Below are 19,728 nucleotides of genomic sequence, written 5' to 3'. Positions count from 1 at the left end.
AAATTAAACTGTCTCTGAATCAATAGAGAAATATTTGAAATTATTTTTGATTTAATTATGTAGTTAAAACACTATACTATTATATATTCAAAATGTATTATTTCAAAAGTACATAATAATATAAATTGTACTTAATTAAAAATATAACATAAATTGTACATTTTACACAATATTATATTTCGAGGACAAGTGGCGAGGGTCCAGGAATCTGCAAAGAACATAATGATGCTTAAGTTGGAATTTCTTTTTGCTCTAATAAAAATTTACAGCCGATTTTCACACTATAAACGTGAATCATTCGGTATATTTTCAGTTATGGTATTACTATGTTTAACGGAATCTTTATCTCCTTTAGAACTGAAACAAATGTTCAAAATTTATTATAAATTCGGTTTAATTATGTAGTTAGTTTAATAAAAACATCGGATTAAAACTTACTTGCCAAAAAATATAGTTTTTATTATTGTGTTAAATGGTGCTTCGATAGCGAGGTACAACGCGAGACCAGCAAGATACGTTCTATATGTTCCAACGATCCAATTATCAATCTAAATAAAAATTTTAAAAAAACATGTGAAAATATTATCAACTGAAAAATAACTAATATAATATTTGTTGACTATGCAAAAAAATTAAAATTGAATTTAGTAATATTTCAAACAATAAATATCCTTTTAAAATTTTAGTTTTATCGCGTCGATGTATATAAATTGTTTATGCAAATATTTAACATTTCAAAAAATAATTATTAATTAAAAAAAAAAAAATAATAATACGCAATTGCACAATTACAAAATATATTACCTATATATAACTATTATACTAAAAGCGATATTATATATATTTACAAATAATATTTTATTAAAATCTTAAATTTGTTAAGTTTTCAAAATATATATCTCAAAGATATTTAAAAAATATTAACTTAAAAAATGTCAATTAAAATACAAAAATATATTTCAAATACAAATAGTAAATTATGAGAAACGTTTTAATAGTATACTTTACCGTTTTATAAAATGTAATCAACTTATTAAAATATTTAATGAATGAGACTAAGCTTTTTATAAAAATAATATATATAAAAGCAATACGTAAAACAATAATATTCCTAAAATGAAATATTTTGACTCGACTTGTTTGGTCTAAATTTTTTAAATTAATCATACATATATTGTTAGTCCCATCTTTGATCGATTTAGAAAAAGTCTTTACTTTTTCAACAGCACGTGACTATATGAATTTTAAACTAATTATATATTATTAAGTTCTAGGATTATAATCATTTGTTTTTTTTCAATTTAAGATGATAACATTATTAACTGTTAATTACTTACCCATAGTTCCATATTAGAATAAATCATTAAGGATTGTCTAAATTCCATTATCATCATTACCTGGAAATTCACCAGGTATACTACGTAAGACAATCTACTAAATGGGGTCACAAATCTGTTATTAAACACCTTTTCAATTGGACCTGCAGGATAACGATACCGAAAAATTAGTATAGTTTAAACTTAACCTGTGTTTGAAAATTATTATTTAGACACGAATGTAATGGATATATATTTCTGAAGGCCATTTCGTTAAATAACTGCTTTTATAATAGTTATTAAACTTTCATGATATTAAAACACGATGACGTTCGTTCATATTTTGCTACATAATCTAAAGTTAACAACGAGAAACTGCGTCAAATGTCAACACGAAAGTAAAATGTGAATATTGATCTGAACTTACCATAACCCGATGTAAAATGACAAATTGTAATCCAGAATAGTATCAATGTCCACGTACTATGTTTAAGAACGGCATACGTAGCCTGTTCCATGACATTGTAAGGTCTTTGTCTATCGTAAAACACCGAACCATAGTATTGGACACAAAACACACAACGGTAATAATTAATGTCCATAAGTAAACAACGAGCTAAAACAATAACGTAAATAAATCGATATGCATTCACGTACTTATTAAAATATACACTACTGGACAAAACCACTCAACGATAAATTGATCATTAAAATATAAAAAATATATTTTACTATTATTATTAGTTTAAAATGCATACATTTCAATAAATATATCATATTTTTCTTGGTTTTATCTACAAAATAGTTACACATTAAATCATATACTAATAGTTTAAAATATTTTTTATAATACATGTAAATAAGGTCATACATAATGAATCGCTGATGACATGTGAATTTGCAATCGCAAAGTACGTTTAGTTTTATTAATTATTAGTTGTTGTTGTTTTTTTTTTTTATAGTAAAATTTAACCACAATATTATTAGAATTATTAGAATCTTAAATTATTGGTATAAAAAAATTAATTAAATGTATAAATATTTAATCTCATCACTTTAAACTTAATTTATTGTTGTAATCTTTATAAACTCTAACTACTATCAACTAATCCCTATGCTTTTTCAACAACGTTAATCTCGTTATTTTGATAACGGAGCCGTTTTTTTTTTTTTTTTACTGAAAATCGATCTAATAAGAGAAAAACATTTTTCTACAATTATGCGAATCTGGAATCTGTGTACATAACATAATCATATAAATTTTTAATTTACAACTAATTTAAATTAAAAATATCTATAATAATTTGCAATTTTAAGCCCAAATTTAAACTACCTACATCTCATAAAGGTAAAAAATTATGAATTTTGTGAAATAATCTGTTAAAATTAACGGTATTTAATAATTTTTTTTTTTTTAAGGGAGAAGTCGAGAAGATAGAAAATTAATGTGTAAAAGTATAATTTATAAACATATAAATCGTACGTCCTATAACCGTATAATATCCCTGTATCCCTGACACGAGTTTCAAAAGATAATGGTAAAAATAATATATCAGTTTATTATTTCTCACGAAAATGACACTAATGAGTGGTTGCTTTCTTTAAACTTTTAATTTTTTATGTGTTTAATTTATTGTGAACTATTTAATTTGGTTTAATAATTTATAAACTTACATTCTTGTATCACATTTATTTATTGTGCTCTAAAGGTGTAGATTATAAATCTCATTAAATTATAATAACAATAAAAACATTATTATTTCTAAATAATAGATCTATATTAAAAAATATTAATTCTTTCTACATTTCTAACTATGAACCAAGCTAATGAATTTAAACAATTAAATTACCTTTTCATTTTTTTTAGTGTAAAAAGTTAACTATGAAATGCGTATTATTTTAATAATATTTTATTTATATTATTATTTTGAAAAACGTAATTTTATTTTATATTTGTTATTAGTTATTTTACTTCTAACATAAATGGAGTGTTACACTGTTAATTGTATGGTTACTAGTAACGTGTATGGAATATTATCATGTGTAATTGAAGTTAGTTTCTCAGGATGTAAGCAATTACATATACATTAAAATTATGCGAATGTAACATTAAAATTTATATCAATGTTAGTATAAATTAATATTGTGAAAACATCACCAAAAAATTCCATTATGCGGTGGTTTTTTTAGTAGGTTCTGCTTGTGTTTCATTATAACTTACAAGATGGAAAATAGGTAAACACATCCTGGTATTAAATATTACCCAATGAGAAACAGGAAAAAAAATCTCATTAAAGAAAAATAATGATGTGAGTACCAACTACTGAGTAAGGATGTTTATAAAGTTTATACTATAATATGGTTTACAAGTATATACCGAGGGCTTATAAGAAAATGTTCTTAAATACATACTTTAAGTTTGTGATTTTTTTTTTTTTTTGCAAACCTTACCCTCCTCTCCCAAGATTATATCAAAAACAATGTTTATAGATATGAAATTATAAACATAATATAACTGGCACGTGCATTTTTTTTAAAACTTTAATTACAACATTTTGGCACATGGCCCAAAAGAAGTTCGCCACCCTCGCCTTATAGTGCGATAAGTAACTTTCTTAACCACGACCGTAAAATATTACTTTGGATGGCTTAATTTCTCTTTTCTTCAATTCTTCGACTATAATGCCTGCCAGAAGTCCACTGTAAAACGGAATACCTCTCATGTAGAAAGGCCTGTAAAAATTCCGGAACTCAAAGGAAGTGCTGGGGTTCAGAAGAAATCTATACAACATAACGGTTATATTATTTACTGACAATAATAATAATTCGTAAACATAATTTCAATCACATTTATATGGGTTTTTATTTAATATTATTTATATATACTCATTACTCACGGTATCGTCACTCTAATTATGGCGTATGATTTGGTGACGTAAGTCAAAATAAATGGTATGGCTAACGATATACACAGACATACGCTTATAATTCCCACTCCAATTTTTCGATACTTCACGCAAATGTTGATGAGTATGGTACCAATGAACAAAAACTGTATTAAACATGAAATGTACCATCCGACTATGAGACACTAAAAAATAAATAATAACTTAAATTGTTGAGCTTCATAAATCACAAAATGTATTGCAGTTAAAATGTATTAAAATAAACTCAACAATTTAATATTAGTTGCTTTTGGGCAATTCACATTACTATGCTAGATTTTTTCATATATATAAAAAAAAAAAACAAAACATAAAACTACTAAAAACGCACACATTTTAAAAATGTTTAGTTTTATCCTTTACTACAGCAGTTTTCAACCTAGGGTACGAATACTCCAAGGGGTACGCAACATCCTCTCAAGAGGTACGTGAAAAAAATTGGCTAATGGCGAAAAATGTTTGATTTGTTTATTTAAAGCAATTCGTTTCGAAAATATTCATTATATGTTATTAAAAATGAAAATTTATGCCACAAATTAAAACTTAACCGTCAACTGATCTAATAGATATAGGTAGAATATAGAATGTAACATAGAATTTTTTGTTATTTTTTATTTAAATATTTTAAAAGTAGTTATGTGAAAAAGTTAAAAAATTATAAGGCTACAATCTAGCAAAATATTAAACTTAGGGGTACGAAACAAAAAAAAAGTTGAGAGCCACAGCTTTACTATATTAGTTACCACGTCTATGTGATGTCACACAAGACATTATACAACATTATAAATAATTAAAAATAACTAAATATGTAGTATCAATAGTTAAAATAGTTAATAATCAATAAATGATTAAAATATTCGTCGTAAACAAAATTCAAATAGTTAGATAAAACTACCGCTTTAATATTTTTTTAGGCTCTGTCAAACTGTATTATAACATGTTAATTGGTTTTACCACAATATTCGATTATTATTAATTATATAACAATCATTCCAATTAATAACAATAATTAGAGGATGTCATCAGTCAGCACTTGCTTTTTTGTATTATAAAGCTTATGTGTAGTTTCAAAAAATCTTATTCATAGAAGATGAGTACCTACTTAGTTTTAGTTTAGCATAAAAATATTTTTTCAAATATCTAGTTTTTATTTTATGAAAAATATGCATTATTATAATCTTAAATATCTATACTGATCCATAAGTTAAAACTAAATACAAATAGGTACGTCAAAATTGAGATACCCAAAATTTGTTACCTATATTTTTTTGTGATATATGTTTTCTTTTAAAATCGTTCCAATTTAAGTTAGCGTTTTTTAAATGTTTTTTTTTTTTTTTACAGAATTTTGGTAGTTATACAACTATTGTACAAATTTGAAACCTCTTATAAATCAATGCTTTAATATAATATTTGTATATGTTTAAATGTCTTCTAATATCATATTTCTTTGAACCCATAAACTCTTTTACTGAAATCCTCTTAGCAAATGTTTTTAAATTTTTTTAGTAGTGTAAATAATAATACTAATCAATACGTTGCATGGCAAATCTCTACATGACTTGTAAATTCGGATAAAGTTCAGGACCAATAATTGTAGTAATAGAGATTGGAGAACCATAGTCTAACTTATAACTACCACAATCAAGATTTTTTAAACTGTATCAGTATGATTATGTTCATGGGCGTAACGAGGGGTGATAGGGGGGGGGACTTGCCCACCCCTGCGCCTCAAATTGAATTAAAACAATTTTTTTTTTTTAATTTGTAATAATTAAGTTTTACATGAAATTGAAAAATTAAATGCAATATAAGAACATTCAAGTATAAAAATAGTTTAGTGGGACCAAGTGTAATCTACACGTGTAATCATTTTACATTTTATCGATTGGTCTATGTGTAGATTATTTGAATTACGAGTTTTAACGCTAATCGTTTTGTACTTTATACATTAATATCAAATTTTACTCAAACTGACAGCGATAATGTCGATATTATAGAATTTTATAACAATCACTTTTTCAAAACGCATAATGCTAATAATGTAGTGCAACAGTGCATGCTGTTCTGTGTTAACGTAAATAAACCCTAACGAATAACGTTTAAATTTAATATTATATTTTACACGATGGACATACAAAAGTTTTTTTGGTGGTAAGTACAGTACATATTATTATCTTATATTACAACAATAAATAATACAAATATAATGCAATCTTTTACATATTATGTATAATATTAATAACTGCAGTTTCTTATGCATCGACTAAAATTTATCTAGACTCTAATTTAAATTTTTTAGCTCTCCAAAAAAAAGAAAATTGTCAAAAATAAGTAGTAGTGAAAGTGCAGATGAAGAAATAGATGAAATTCCCAAATCCTCTCACGAACCGTTCACTTCTTATAATCTCAATATCGAAAATGAAAATCCTTCAACTTCTAAAAAGCTTACAAATGAAGACTGTTGTAAAAATGATATAAGTAAAAAAAAAAAAAAATGTTTATACATTTTTTATGTTATTTAGTTCTTATACGTGACGAAGATAAAATAACGGTATAAATAAAAAAAAAACAATTTTGAAATATTTTAGAATTTAGATATTATGCAAGAATTTTATATATCAGAGTAACGAACATGCCAATACGATTTTGACTGAATAAGGTTTAGACAAATTTTAAATCATTAGCTGAAGTAATAATAATGTATGTTACGTATAATTGTAAATTACTTGGTTGTCGATGTCTGTGAAGTTACTAATTGCCAACAATTTTTTCCACCAAAAGTTTTTACATTTTTCTGCCTCGGGCCACATTTTGGACGCCCATAACGGTCCGTTATATATATACGGTATGAAATAAGCCGTCAATATCATCATGGCTCCATAGGCTGGTAGAATCCTGCAAAATATGTATAATAAATTCAGGGCTTGCAAACGTTATAATAACGTTATATTTGACAAAAAAAAAACGATTTAAATTTGTAAGCGTAATTATTACGGAAAACGATCAACATAAATGCATGAATATATGCATATAATATAATATTATATGTATATAATAACCGGTATTGTATGGGTACATATTCTTGTCTGTAGAACACAACATGGAATCGACATTGACTTTGAGCTGTACAAGGTGAGGCAAAAATACGCGGTCGAGTTCGTTCTGTAACGATATCTCAAGATTCTCGGCGGTACAAGATTCTGGTATACATATACCTATTTTTACTTCGTTTCTTTGATATCGATCTTCGTAATCGATAAGCTGTAATATATTAAACAAAACGCATCTTGATCAACAATTTCTGCAATTAATATCGTATATGACGAATTGATAACGATTAATATTATTGTAACGAGTTATGACTTATCATTTGACATTGTTCAGCTATAATATCGAGCAACAACTAAAAATAACACATTTCAAATTATAATTGAGTATGGATTTTTAATATTTTTATTAATCACTAAAATGTTATTACATCGTAGTCAAAATGAATTTTTTTTTAAATAGAATGTTAGTCAAACACTTTATAAATCTGTAATAGTACATGATCACATACTTAAAACAGTGGTTAATGAATATTATAGTTGATTAAACTAAAATTAAACATAATATGTGTATGCTTACGGACAGTCATCGACAAAATTATGAAAACGAGTTGGTTACATAATTAAACGCTTTGTGCCATTCTATTAAATAGAATAGAATATAAATTTAACCCTCTCTCCATCTTTTAATTTTTTACAAAACAACTCATAGACAAATATTCTGTTTATCTACATAATACGAATTTACTATTTTGACTTACCCCAAGTATTTCGTTCCAAGCGTGATCATAATTTTCCAATTCATCCTTTTTTTTTCAAGTCTATTGGGTTTGAACCGTCGACTATCTTAAGATTTGTGGTCGTTATGCAATACTGCCCTTGAATAGGTTGATGCACGTCGATGCATTCTTTGTACACGCCCATTTGATACGTATTACCTGATAATATGCCGTTTGGATATCGACTCCAAGAATCATACACTAAAAATAAATTCAAAAGCATATATTATCATTAGTAAGTACTAAATAGTAGGTAACTATATTGTAGATCATATACGTTTCATTTATGATGTTTACGTTTAAATAGAATATTTTCATAGCAGTATTCTTTTTCGACTGACTTCTAAAATTAACAATGATTATATATACTGATATACAAATTCTAATTTTGACGTTTAAAAGCGCACTACATTCACATTTGTTGTTATCGTCTAATGAATGCGTAACACAGCAAATTTAAAATCACAGAATTTTTCAATTAGCTCCATTACTTTAAATATCAGAGTAAATTAACCTAAAGTAAGAACATTATCTGTGATTTTATGTAATTTATTTTTACGATAAATCCATTTTTAAGCGAGTAATGAAAGTTTTGAAATTGCAAAATTTTACATAAATATATAACTCGCTAAACAATTTAACTATCGTAAAAAATTTATACATGGGCACAGATAAAGTTCTTATCGTTAAGTTTCATAATAAGTAAATTAATTTGAATATTAATAAGTTAAATAAAGTTATTTAACTATTGTTAACTTATTTTTAACAAATAAGTTAACAAAGCTAAACGAAAACCGCTAAAAGTAAATTTACTTTGTTACACATATAAAGACGGAGACAAAAATAAATACAAGTGTGACGCTTTCTTAAATTTGAGATAAGACTTAATATCAAAATAGAAAATAAAAACCGTGTTTATTCAATACAAATATTTTGCATACCTTAACTACTTATGGTTCAATCAATGATTCCACATGGGCTATCATTTATACAATGTTAAAAATGTAAATCATTATTTTGAATGGGCACCATCGTTTTTAAAAGCTTAAACTACCATAATAATTGTTCAATATTATTATTTATAATTATTATTATTGGTTGTGGTCTTGTGGAAATAATTTTATGCGTATTATTAATTTTGAGATAGGAGAAGCACTGTAAATTTTAAGCATAAGATTGTAACTTCAACAATTTTTATGTGACACATTTTTTTGATGTTTATTCAGTGGAACCCACATTTTAATTGTTTTCATTTATAATAATATTTAGTTAAAGTATACAGGTGAATGTCCACTTACCTACGTGTAACATAATATTATTATAAAGGTAAACTATGATAATAATGCTATATTAATACGCAAGTGAATAAAACATAATAATATTTATAATAGCAATAAAAAATATTGATATCCATTTGTTTTTAACTAATTGATTTAAAGATACAAATATTATAAAGTTTATATTAAATTTGTTTTACAAAAATATTATACTTTCAAATTTATAATTAAAAAAAAATATGTAAATTTACGTAAAATTTACCAAACATTTTTTTATGGTAAAACTTTCCATCACAAGGTATATCATATTATAAATAGTACAAATCTTGTATTGAAAACTTCAGTTTATCATTTTCAATATTATACTTTTATTAAACGTATGCTAATATTATTTAAAAGTTAAACAAATAATTAAATAATTAACGATTAACATTTTTGCTTTTAACTATCGCTAAAAAAATGCCCTAAGACCTAGGTTATAATAAAAAATATTTTCATTTGGTTTCATCAAAAATTAAATTATATTTAATAATGCTATTAAATATCATAATATTATAGGTATATGATATAAATTATTTAATATTTTAATGTATACACAACATAATTTTTTAAGAGTAATGGAATCTCTGTTGTAATACTTTATGGATATCCTTAAATGGTTTTAATAATAATTAATATTTAATTTGAGTATTCAAAAATGTATATATAAATACTGTATGAATACTTATTCATTTTCCAACAACATATCTTTAAGAAATTATATTTTCATCAATAAAGCGATGTGAAATATATTAAATATAGAAGCAAATAACTCTTTTATATTCAGTTTCACTTTAAAATTCTAATAAAGTAAAAAAACACCACCACGGTCATTGAAATTTATAAATTAGTAAAATATTTAAGATTATTTATGATTCACATATCACATATTTTTTTTTTTAATTATTTTATAATATTTTATTTTATACGCATTATAGAGAAACAACTTAAAAAGCAAACTTTTCATGCATTATTTTTTTTAAGTTATGGTTTGAAAATTTGTATTCTTAGATTTTGAGGTTTCGTATTTTTTAAGCTCCGACTTTCGCGCTTTGTTTATAATTATATAGAATTAAGGAATTTACTTCTGACTGCCCAGAAAGAGTTGTTTTTCAAATTTCTGACGTATGTTTGCGTCTGCTTTTGACAGGCTGACGAACCGACGTTCTTCTGTATCCTGAAGTTTGTCAACGCTTGATAAAACAAATCTGACACCCATTGATCAGGCAAACGATCTGTGGTCTGTAGAATTCCGTCGCCATCGTTTTGTGGGGTTGAAGAGGACACGTTGTCCGTGTCAATATAAAAGACATATTTCGGATTTTCCAAAATTGTGTGGTCCGTGAACACTATGGATGGACAGAAAAAAACCAAAACCACCAACGTCCGTAGCATTTTAATCGGGTTTTCAGAATAATCCACGACTGATGTCGTTACTATTATAATAGGTAACATACTATGTTACATAAGAACTAGTTTACGCATGTCCTTAAAAATTTCCCATACCGAAACTCGTTTGCAAAATAATATACTAATTTATCTAATTATTACCTAAAACTACTATTTAATTATCTGCAGCTATAATATATACTATTCATATGCATATACAGATCTTTGTAAACTACTACTCGTATATGGAAAATCACTCCAAAATGCATGTAAGTAAGTTCATACATATTATTAATCAACAGTAATTTATTAAGAAAAAAATGCATGCCGATTTTAAAATATATGCTCAAAACTCAATTTTAAATGTTTTTTATTATTATGAAACTATTGAAACTGTATGTTATGCATATTATTTGGCTCAATCCTAGTTTAATCAAATACAAAGTAGTAGGTAGGTAGTTAATTATTGAGGGGTCAAAATAATAATTTCTATGTAAATAGCTTAAATATTTTTCGATTTTATGATTTCCATCGAACAAAATTAAGATAACATTAACAAAAATTATGAAATTTTAATAATAGATTGGTTGTTTGTTAATATTAATAGGACTAAAACGAGTAAAAACTACTTTAAAAATACTATTAAGATTTTAAATTCAGGAGATATAGTTAACTTATAAATTTCAATAAATATACCTATATCTACAAAGAATTTAAATTAAAAAATTATCAATTTATTATAATAAATAAATAAAACGTTTAAAATGTTTTTATCTATGTTAAAAAAGTATACATTTTCTATTATTTTGACCAATAATTAAAAATTAACCTGATAATTTTTTTTTTAAACAAAAAATTAATTTAGTAGATATATATTTATTATATTTTAATATTTTGATAAATTAAATAAATCTATCAAACAATTTTAAATTACTCATTGACTATTATTTTTATTGGTTGACATCGATACATAAACTTAGGTATATATTACTCAATCTAAACATTAAAACATACATTAGTTATGAATTAAGAATACCTAATTTATTATAAATAGTTTTTATGTTATATTAAATATGTAAGTATTACAATAATATTAGTTTTTAATATAAAATTCAATCTCTCATACACATAATAATACAGCGACAAGTTATTCAATGATTAATTGACAAAATCAACGTAGACATTGTGTTGTGTAAATGTTTATAAAAAACTATTCATACAAAATGTCTTACATTGGTAAGAAGTTGATAAAATTTCAAAAATTTCTTTTCAAACATGACCTCTGTATTTGATACATTTTAAATGTTTATAAAATAATAGTTGAAAAAAGAAAAAAGAAAAAAGAAAAGATATTAATAAAATGCTAAGTATCTACTGCAGATGTGTTATAACTGCGATCAATAAAATTGGTTAATATGTCTAATAATGAATCTACTTTAAAAAAATTTTCAAATAACATCTCTACAACAGCAGATGCGCTGACCGCAACTATCATAACACGCTATTAACTTTTGTATACTAGTTGGTAAATGTGAAAATGTAAAAGTATGAAACACAGAACACGTTTCAGAGTAATAAAACTTAGCGGACAGTGGTTAACTTATGTTATACAGTTTTGTTTTAATAAGTTAGTATAGTTATAGCCTTACAGCTTTTATATTTTCCACGAATGCAGTGATTTCATTCGGTTACTTTACTTTCCTCCTCCTCCTTTTTTTTTTTGTTTTAAGTGTTAGCGAGAAATCAAAATTTTATTAGTTTTAAAATGTGTATGTGTGCGTTTTTAGTTTTCTATAAATAACTAAAGTGCTTCAAAAGTTTCACGTGACCCCATCAATTGATTGGAAATTCTATTAAGAGCTGGTAGTTAATGCCGTAGTTTGATTCCGTTAGAGAAATTGTAAAACATTAGAAAATCTAATCTAACCCATTCTAATAATTTTTTTCGATCTTTATTTATATTTATTTATGCAAGTGTATAAAATAAAAAATAATTAAAATAAATAAAATAATTTAAAAATAAAAATATCGAGTTATGTAGGATTTTGTAAATTTGATGTTTATGTTGTCATAAGTAAATACAAAATATTGACGATAATTTGTAGAAATCTGACACACAGGGTCCACTAGACTTTTAATTAGGGCTTGGTTTTGCCTGACAAGACGTGATATAATAGTTGTATTTACCCTATGGTTCAAGCTATATAAGGGATGAATACATTTATTATAAAAATAAAGTGCTATTCAATTATATAATTTATAAATAAGTATATTGTATTTATATATATATATATATATATACCTCTTTATAAATAAAATAATTTACAATATTTATTATTTTTTGTGTGTACAGATAGTTGTTTAGTTGATGTTTATTTTTATTTTTTTGTTCATTTGTTTTATTATTTTTTTTTTTTTTTTTTTGGTGCTGACTGTTAATTGAGTAATTTTTCCTTCTATTTTTTGCGTTAAACGCGAACATATTATAGGTTTATGACAGTTTCGATCGTAATCAAATAATTATAATAATACGTTAATTTATACGATACAATAACAAATAATAAATAATGGAGTGATATAGTAGTGTAACATGAATTAGGGAAATATAAAAGAGGTGTATCTACTATAGCTGTTGTCGAGTAAATAATACTGCAGTTCATTATGAGTATATTACATTGTGTTTGTATAATTATCCAATGGTTAAATTATTATCATTATGTAATCACTAGTATATATAATTCATATCTCTCTTTGAATAATTATTGTAATTTTGTGTTTAGTACTATAAATTGTTTCCGCATAATTCATCAATTTATCAATTGCTCATAACAAAAGATAAAGTTTCCGATTTTATTTACAATAATATTAAATCTATAAACAACCAAAATAAATGATTGTTTTTAAATAATAACAATTTTTCATCAATACGGTTGCAATTAGTATTTGTGATTCCTATAAATGTACACTAGAAGCGCAAGAACGTGAATAGCCGATGTTCTGATACGTTGTAGATACCATCCCCTTCGCTTCAACTTCAGTGTCATTAAGTGGGTGTTTTGTAATCTTGGATCGTGCTTAAAAGTGACTAAATTTTCTATTGTCAATTTGTTTTAGTACGAACATTTCATTTTTCACTAACGATAATCTTTTCAACATTTCTTATATTTATTGTTATTATTCACTTTATTAATGTATTTTAATTAATGGTGATAAAAACTGATGGTAACAATACGCACTAATCGATATTTAGTATTTACCAATTTATCCTTATTTCTCTAAGACAATATGATTTGGTAGGTACAGTAATGACAATTTATTTTTTATAGTTTTGAACAATATCTATAATAAAATATAATAAACATCTACGTTTAATAATTTGAAACACTCGCAAGAATGTTTAATTAGTAGTAGTTATATATTTTAATATTTACATAAATTTGATTGTACAATGGATTAAATTTATTTTAAAAAATATTTATGTTATAAATAAGAACTATCTAAATATGATTGAAAAACAAATGTTTTAGTATCTTTATAAATTATATGGTTTCATCATAATATAATAGTGGTGTATCATTATTAATTATTTTATATTACAAGCAATTAGTAAATTAACTCATATTATATCATCATGTATATCTAAATATCTAAAATATCTAATGATAAATTAATTAAATAGTAGTATATTTTAATATTATAAGATACAAATTTCGTTTAGTATTATGATACCTTTTTAAATTCTAAATTAACTTTTTAATTATTATTACCTTAAATCATACATTATGATAAATTTTGATTGGCAAAAATGTCTATACGTATTAGTAGGGATACTTTTCTTAAAAAAAATAAAATATAAAAATTTCTTCAAATTTTATAATTAGAGTATTATAGCAGTAAGTATAACTGTGATAATCATTAACATAATAATTATTACATCAAATATAAAAAAAAAAAAAAAATAAGACTATCTTAGTATTATATTTACACTTGTACAATTATTTTACAAAAAAGTTTAAAACGAGTAAATCAAAGTGAATCCTCTTTGGCTACTTTAATCAATGACATGGATTTTTGATGCTCATTTATCATGACTTAGTTATTCATCAAGTCTACGAAGAATCTGATGAAAATAAATAATTTATAGCTTGAAAAAAATAACGATTTTATTAACCGTCTCTACGTGACCGTTGTTACCCCAATGGTTAAAAATAAAACTAATTATACAAATAAAACTATTAAAATAAAAAAACTTATTATTAAATACCTACTATATCATAAATCGTGAATCATTAATCCATTTAGATTTTGTTAATAATAACCCATAAATATTCATTATTTATTACATGTCGTTAGAATGAACTCGTAGTAAAATATTACTGAATGTATAAATTGTGTATATATATATATATATATATATATCAATTATTATGAATATAATATGGATGGTGTTTATATTACTCGACATTAGCCTTAAACTGTTGTCGAAGTATATTTTAATATATATTTTTCCTTCAATCAATTGTAAAACAAAGTAATAAATATATATATAACCATGCTGTGCAACAATATGGGTAGTTATAATTATTATAATTATTGAAAACTTGTCATGTGGCATTTCATAAAATACCTATATTGGAAAATGTCATCTGAAACTTTTAACTTTTATTTAATATTTTTTTGATAAAATGTTTGTAAAAATATATTATGATTTTATATTTGAGGAGTTAGGTTAGTTTGTTTATTATGTACAATACTGTAGTTGAAATGCGTATTTTCCCTCGGATTATATATAAATATTATAATGATGATATGATGAGATAAAAAAAAAAACACGGACACAAATAAATCATTTTAATATATACATTAAACGTTTGTAATCAGTATAAAATGAATTTAAAAAAAAAACAGATATTTTTTATGAATATCGTATAAATATATGCTATACGCAAGTAGTATATAGTTATAATAGGCATATATACTGTATATGTATACATAATTATATGTACAAAACAAATCAATACATTTTTATAGTATTATTAATCATGATATGTATTTAGCCTAATGTATTAATATTATATATTTTTAAAACGGATTAAAAACAAAAATGTATTTTAACTAATTGCCATACATATACATATTGATAAATTTAATAAATTTAAGTGAGTACCTACCGCTCTGCTGTACATTAGATGTCGAGTGGATCACTATTATAAATCTGTTAAATTTGAACTCAATGATATATTATTGTATACAAAAAAAGATTCTGAGCAGAAAGGGTCTATCAGCCTTTATTACCAAGTAATAATATTTTTCTGATATACCTATTAAATTTCTGTTAGTGCTTAAATTGGTTGGTATAATTTTTTTGAAAATGTTGCATTTATTTTATTACATTATTAGTATTTAATTAATATAATAATATGTATTTATTCTTCATTATTTATGTCGTATTATAATATCAACTTAAATAACTCAAACTTTAATAATATCTTTCTTTTAACAGCATAAAACAGTAAAAATAGGTTTATATAGTAGCTATAAATAGATAATATTTCAAAATAAATTAAAAATTTTATTTCATAAAATAAAATTCATAATAATTTTAAAATATATATAACATTTTAAGTTTATAGAAGTAATGTTTTTAAATTATAAAACATATTATAATTATTTATCGTATAAATAAGTAATTCATCCAAATCGAAACTTAAAATGTCTATAAAAAATAACTGATTTATGCATTTTTATATTTTATGAATTAAGTTTCTATAAAGAATTTTGTATTCAATTTTAAAAACTAAGATACAAAATTAAAAATGTTTATGAATTTTTAACTTACCTATGTAACATTTTAATATTCTAAAAAACTATTTTTGATAATTATATAATATATTATTATTTTATAGTTTATTTCTTTTAAATTATAATATAATATGTTATATTACTTAATTAGTTATCAATATTTAAATTTGATGTTAATTAAAATAGAATATTTAAATTGGAAATTTTTAGTTTTAGATAATTTTTTTTAGATGGTTAATAATTGAAGGCAAAAAGTAAGCTATTTTAAACGAGAATGACATGTTTCTCGTGCTATACTTGACGCTCATATGAAAATGTCTTCAAATCATAATGAGTGCTTCACATATAAAACTTTTGGATATATTTCATAAACTTCTCAATATTGATCTAGTAATTGATGTATTAGAAGAAAAAATATTTCTATGAAAATGCACATTATTCTGGTTTGTTAATGAAATTTTGGTCCTGTTTCACAGTAGCAAGTGGAATATTATTTTTACAAAAAGTCGTTTGGTTTTGGTTTATTTTTCAATCAATATGTTTACCACAAAAAAATAATAGTTTCGCTTTGAATATGGTATGTTATATTATTGTTACTTATCATAGCTTATAAAGTAAATACTGTACACAATAAGACGTATTAGAGGTATACCATAATACTATATACTATGGTATACTCGGTTTATTGATATTCTCGTTAAATCATCTCAGACTCGCGTAATGAACCCACCACAAAAAAGTGTACATACCTATTATATTATACGTTTCAAGAAATGAATTTCTCACCACTAAATGACAATAATATAATATTGTATATTATAGACTATTGTAATCTCTTGTGATATTTTTGTGTGCAATAACCAATAATATCGATAATATGTGATGTTATTGTAGTGATATTGTATATGATTTAATTGTGTGTACTCAATGTTGCTTGTTTTGTTTTTACGCTTTCGATGTACTCACATATATTTTGTATCTACCTATAATAAATGCGTGTGTGTGTGTGTAATTTAGGTTATATGTTCACAAATGTTTATCCACCGACTGACGAGACTAATGAAAACTTTACCATTTCCCATGCGTCCATGTGCATGTGTACGAGAAAACAATCATATGTGTACATATATATTATATACCATACATGACTATAGAAATTTGGCGAACGCAATATTTGCATATAGTTAAACAAAACTCGAATAAAGTTTTTTTTTCTATATATTATATATCTATATGTAATTTTGACACAAATGCAAACGTGCACTTCGGTAATTACACATTTTTGAAACGGAAAACTACCCAGGAGCGAAACTAAAATATAATTTTAATTCAAGTTTCTCGCACATACACATTTACATAATATATATTGTTGTTATTCGGAAAATAATTAATATATACAATATACTTATTAGTATAATATAATAAACATGGATTATTTTTCGAACACAGAGAAATTTAGCGAAACGTATTATAATACAATAATGTTGTATTGCGTATGGTATCATATTATATAATACCTATAGCATATAAGGCAACTGTACACCGTGCGTTATAATTTTTTATGATTTTAAGTAAAAATTCTTTCTTTTGAAAATTTGTTTTAAATAATTTTGTTACTTATCTACGTAATTTGATTTATTTATAAAACAAAAATATATGAAAAATAATTCCAATTCTTACTATTTTTTCTATTTTTTATTTTTATCATTTTTTAGTTATACATTTTTTTAAAAGACAACATATATTTTTGGTTTAAAATTCCTTTGCAGAATATTTTTTTTTAAATTTTAATGTATACAACGATTGAATTTTAAATGGATTCTTAACTAGCTATACTTAACTTATAAGTATTTTAAATTTTAAACGAGTCGGAATTGTGTAACACAGGGGTACCATTAAAAATACTGATTCACTTTTTCATTCAAAATAATATATTTTATACTTATACTGTTAGGGTATATTCTTTTACTAGCAAAGATCTTTATTTTAAATTTTCTTCTTTTTTTCTAAATTAGGTAGGTATTTAAATGTATTTATGTAGTTTCAACAATGATTTTTCTATAATTTTATGTTTGTCCATGATATTTAATGTAGGCTTTTGGTTTTTTGAATACATAACAATCTGTATTTTTAATTTCGTAATCCATAGCAGAGTAGGTACTTTTACAAGAAAATCGCGCTCTATTTATCATTATTTGTACCAACATGACGGAGCAAACGCAGTTATTAATCGCTATCCTTCTTAGTATCTAACCCATTATATACGTATACTATTCATAGTTATCCATACAATGTGGTTATGAAGTATATAGGTAGACTTGTTAGTTGTTCGTCTAGCACTCTATATAAATTGTATCTGCCACATTTTGTAACGGTGTAAAAGAACGCCAGAAAACGTTCCATTAAGACATGCGTGATATATATGTTCAACTTATAAATTATAACAATATTTTTATTTATAATAAAAAATTTATTTAAAATAAGTTGATATTTTCAATCGGAAATGCAATGGTTGATTTTAAATTTTTCTAATATTGGTAATCAATTCGATCTTTACAAATTTTAATTATCGTATCTATAAGTTATTTATAAAATATGTATTTTTAATTTATAAATAATATAAAATTAATAAAAAATTAGCATTGATTTTATTGACTGTAATATTGAATCAAAATAACATAGAATTGTTTAAAATGTTTAATTTAGAAGTCTCGTAAACCGTTACTTATCACCCAATTTATACTTATGCGTAAAGCTGAATTATAACAAGATACAATGAACATTACTAAATTATAGATATATAGTAGTAATTATTCACGATGATAGTATTAGTAATTTACCATTAATACTGCAGATGGTTTATCTGTATTTTTAGTATTCTGATAAATCCTTGTTAAATCTTGAAGTGCAAGGAATATTTTATTCACATAATTTATACAAGAGCCAACAGGAGAATTAATATAACAAATGTATTGGAACATTTAGAGCACGTAAGGAATAATAAAAATCGGGAAACTGATAAACTTCCAAAAGCAAGAACGTGTCTTAAAAATTAATCATAGGTCATACAAACGCTATGGAATTATTAAAATAAGTTACAAATAACAAAAATTAAATTAACTATTGCAAGC

General features: G+C 24.1%; 1 pseudogene; it reads right to left on the bottom strand.

The window, feature by feature from the left end:
* Window positions 1-233: 233 nt before the first annotated feature.
* Window positions 234-10,801, bottom strand: LOC112592560 (annotated as a pseudogene).
* Window positions 10,802-19,728: the final 8,927 nt, after the last annotated feature.

Source organism: Melanaphis sacchari, unplaced genomic scaffold (assembly GCF_002803265.2).
Source record: "Melanaphis sacchari strain LSU unplaced genomic scaffold, SCAv2.0 Contig178_pilon_pilon, whole genome shotgun sequence".
Classification (NCBI taxonomy): domain Eukaryota; kingdom Metazoa; phylum Arthropoda; class Insecta; order Hemiptera; family Aphididae; genus Melanaphis; species Melanaphis sacchari.
This window is presented reverse-complemented; position numbering and strand designations above follow the sequence as displayed.